We start from the raw sequence: 4329 nt of genomic DNA on the forward strand, positions 1-4329 counted from the left end.
GGTTCCTGAGTCCTTGAGATATGTGCCCATTATTTTCTTGAGCACTTCCCTACTTTCTTTTTCTAAAATATTTATTTGGCTGTGTCGGGTCTTAGTTGCAGCACACGGGATCTTCGTTGTGGCATGCGGGATTTTTTTGTTGTGGCGTGCGAGCTCTTCACTGCGGCGTGCAGGCTTCTCTCTAGGTGTGGCGTGTAGGTTTTTCTCTTCTCTAGCTGTGGCGTGCAGGCTCCAGGGCGTGTGGGCTCTGTAGTTTGTGGCACACAGGCTCTTTAGTTGAGGCGTGTGGGCTCAGTAGTTGTGGTGCGTGGGCTTAGTTGCCCTGCAGCATGTGGGATCTTTGTTCCCCAACCAGGGATTGAACACACGTCCCCTACATCGGAAGGAGGATTCTTTACCACTGGACCACCAGAGAAGTCCCAGAACTTCCTTACTTTCTGGCATAATGAGACGTTCCAGGCTCATCTTGTACCTACTCTGTTCCAACTCTGGGATCATCCATTTCTCCAAGGACCTCTGATTCTTTTAGTGGGGAATAGTATTGGAGATCAAGATCTGGACATTAGGTGTTGAATTGAATGACAGAAAGGTCCAATAGGAGCTGGCCAGATAGAAGAGAGCTTTCTTAGCTATGGGGGAAAGAGAGGAAAACAGAGACTAGATGATGTTCTCAAGAGTATGTGCAGCTACCATGGCAAACATTGTAGGTTGCTCAAATGACAGTCTTATATGCTCACCCCATATGCTCAAGGAAGAACCCAGAGTCGTTCTTTGTCCAGCCTAAGAGATGTGTCATTATTGGATTAAGCCAATCATGGCAATCCCATTCCCATTTGCCTGGTGAAACCTACTAGTGAGCATATGACCAGTTCTGGTTAATGAGACCTTAGGGAAAGTCTGTTGTGGGCTTTCTAGGAAAGAATATACTCTCTAATAAAAACTGTGAGCCTTGAAAGAAAACAGTTTCTTTGTCTCATGACTCTTTTTTCCTCCTTAGAACGTTGTTGTTTGAGGATGTGATGTTAATGCTGTAGCAGTCATCTTGTGGCCATTCATTAATTCAATAAATATTTATTGAGTACATCCTGTGTGCCAGGAAATGTTCTTGGTACTGGGGATACAAGAGTAAACAAAAGTCTCTGCCTTCATGGAGTTTACATTCTAATGTGGGAGAGAGGAAAACAAATAAATAAAATATATGCTGGATGGTGATAAGTGATATGGGAAAAGTGAAGCAGGGAAGGAAGAGAGGGAATGCAGAGATGGGGTTGTAATTTTTTATAGGGATTTTGAGGACAGCCCAATTAAAAAGGAATTATTTGACAGTGCCTTGTGACCACCTAGAGGGGTGGGATAGGGAGGGTGGGAGGGAGATGCAAGAGGGAGGACATATGGGGATATATGTATATGTATAGCTGATTCACTTTGTTATAAAGCAGAAAGTAACATACCATTGTAAAGCAATTATGCTCCAATAAAGATGTTTAACAAAAGGAGTTATTTGAGAAAAAAATGACTTGCTTCATGAATTCAGGTATCTTCATATAGGGCCATGTAATCTTCTCTGTATTGTTTCAGTTTTAGACAATATGTGGTGTTGAAGAAAGGAGAGACATTACAACACTCCTAGGATGGTAGAGCATAAAGATGGAAAGAGCCTGGGTCTTTGATGACATCACTGAATTGCTGAATTAAGCAACCTGGGAATTTACTTTGTTCCATACTTCTTGTTATGTGAGCTCATGAAATGTCTTTATTGTCTAAGTATGAATTAGTCAGATACCTGTAGTTGCAGCCCAAAGCACTGTAAATGAAACAGAGGTCATTAAAAAAGTTTGCTTGACTGGCTCAGGAAGTAGTTTAGAAGGTCAGCTTTGTGATTTCTGTTGTGCAGGATTTGGAAAATGGGAGTGCTAGAGTTGGAAAAATCATCATTTTGCAACCATCACAGTAAAGATTGGTTCTGGTGAAGATGAATGGACACTAAATCTGGGGGACATTTTAATGAGGGGTAGGTTACAGACTAGTTATAGGGTCAATGTTAAAGGTTGAATGTTACCAGGGGTCTCAGGAAGGGAATTACCAATCTGGTAAGTTGAAGATAACCGTTAGAACATAAAGCCAGGGAAGGATAAATGTACTAGAGGAAGGGAAGTTATTTGGGAGATGGGAAAGCACATGAGGCAAGAAAGCACAGCCTTTGGCATAAAACGCTTGGGTTGGAGCTGCAGTGCTGATGATTATTGATTGGGTGAAATTAGGCAAGTGGTTTCATCTCTGAGCTTCAGTTTCCTTGCCTATAAAATGAGGGTGATGATGCCTACCTTAAGGTAGATGTTCGAGGATTAAATGAGGTGTAGTGGACCTGGTTGATATACAATATAGCATAGCAGGTAGGCATGTGGGCTCAGAAGTCAGACTGCCTCAGTTCAAAACCTTGCTCAGCCACTTACCAGCTGAGTGACTTGGGCAAGTTAAATAATCCCTGGATTTCAGTTTCTTCAACATCAAATAGTGACGATAGTGATGTCTACCTGAATAGTTGTACTAAATTAGACACTACACATAAAATGCTTAGAATACTGTCTGGGTGAGTAAGCGCTTAGTAAATGTTAGCTGATATTACTAAATGTGACAGATATTTCAAGGACGATCACTGCATTATGAAAAAAATGGTGTACTCTTCTGTACTCAGAACTATCAGAGGAACAATGACAGTAATTAACAAATCCCAACTTACAGATGTAAAGAAAAGCTTTCTTGCCCTTCATCAGAAGCTCTTGGAACATATCATTAAACTTTATAACACTAAATCTACTTTGTTACAAAGAGCTTAAGTGTCTGACCTCAGGTCATAATGTTGGGAATTAGAACCCAGTCCTTCAATGACTCTTCTTCAGCACCTAAGTTGCTCTGTATTTCCTCTTTATATATAGTACAATAAAATTCTTCCAAATTTGGCTTCTCAGGATTGAAGTGGTTGACCCCAAGTCTCATGTCCCCCCTCCCAGACAAAAGACCTAAGACTTAATCAGAGGTAATATTTTAAAATATTGAACTATCTTTGGTCTCATCAGGAGCTGGATCTGGAAGGCTCCCTGCATGTCAGTTATTTCCCCGTAGTTGAGGCGTGGCAGGAGCCTGGGGAGGGGAGGCTCAAGTGGCCAGGGCCAAAGGAGTACTTGGGAGGCTTGGAGCAGTGCTATTTACAAACCAGTACAGACGTATGTTAATACTTCAACCCCAGATAATTTTTTTTAATTTTTTATTTTTTTGGCTGTGCCCCTTGGCATGTGGGATCCTAGTTCCCTGACCAGGGATTGAACCTGTGCCCCCTCCATTGGAAGCGCAGATTCTTAACCATGGGACCACCAGGGAAGTCCCAACCCCCGAGAATTTTTAATCACAGTGCATACCAGCTGTATGAGAGCATTCTTAGCCATCCATCCAGTGTCCACCCCTAGCACTGACATAGAGAATCCTTGAATTCCTTGAGATCCTCTTGTCAGCTATAATTAGGCATACAGACAATACCACAGTATTACAAAGAGATGGTTTAAATAAGTCTCTGAAATCTTCTACTACCTACCTTGGAAAAGTGTGCTGATGACACCAGTAATACTAGAGTTTTGACCAAATTGCAAACCGGGTAATACCTGTCTTCTTGGCCTCATCCTAAGTCATGCTGTTCTATTGCTGCTGCATTTATACTTAAAGCCAAAGAGCTCACTGGATATGGGGATTGCAATTTGCTGATGTGGTAGAGTTAAGCTAGAAGGTTTTCAAGTAGAAGGTGTCTTGTGGTTTGAGAATGGCCAAGGGTTAAGGTGAGTCCGCTCAGCTGTTCACATTTCTCCAGTGTTGGCTGCCAAGTGTAGATAGTGTCCTGAGTCCCTTCTATTCTCCTGTTCCCAGGGTTAAACTTTAGATTCAGGGTTCTATGTGGGAGAAGGGACCCCAGTGTGGATGTGGGGCCTGCATGGCTGCAGGAGAAACAGCCCTGTGTCTTTGGGAGGCAGAAGTTTCAGTCTCCCATCTTGAACCTCAAAGGCTCCCCCTTGGTCACCCTGAAAACAGGTGGGGTTGAAACTGGGCAGGCAAGAGACAGAGCTGAAGCAAGGCACCCGAGTGTCAGGTACAGAAGGGGCCTGGGGTCCATCTGTCCCCCTTCATCAGTCCTCCTCCCTCCAGGCCCTCATCAGACTCGGGCTAGAAACTCTTTCAGCTCACCTGCTCCCACCCTCTCTACCTGGTGGAGGACTCCCCTCCTCAGCCTTCCTGCCAAGCGTCCCCACCCAGTTCCCAAGTGACCTGGGACAGACCTGGAAG

The 4329-nt window shown here is 43.6% G+C and overlaps 1 pseudogene; it reads right to left on the reverse strand.

The window, feature by feature from the left end:
- Window positions 1-1506: 1506 nt before the first annotated feature.
- LOC114906648 lies at window positions 1507-1605 on the reverse strand (annotated as a pseudogene).
- Window positions 1606-4329: the final 2724 nt, after the last annotated feature.

This window comes from Monodon monoceros, unplaced genomic scaffold, assembly GCF_005190385.1.
Source record: "Monodon monoceros isolate NGI ecotype Baffin Bay Population unplaced genomic scaffold, NGI_Narwhal_1 Super_Scaffold_22, whole genome shotgun sequence".
Lineage (NCBI taxonomy): Eukaryota > Metazoa > Chordata > Mammalia > Artiodactyla > Monodontidae > Monodon > Monodon monoceros.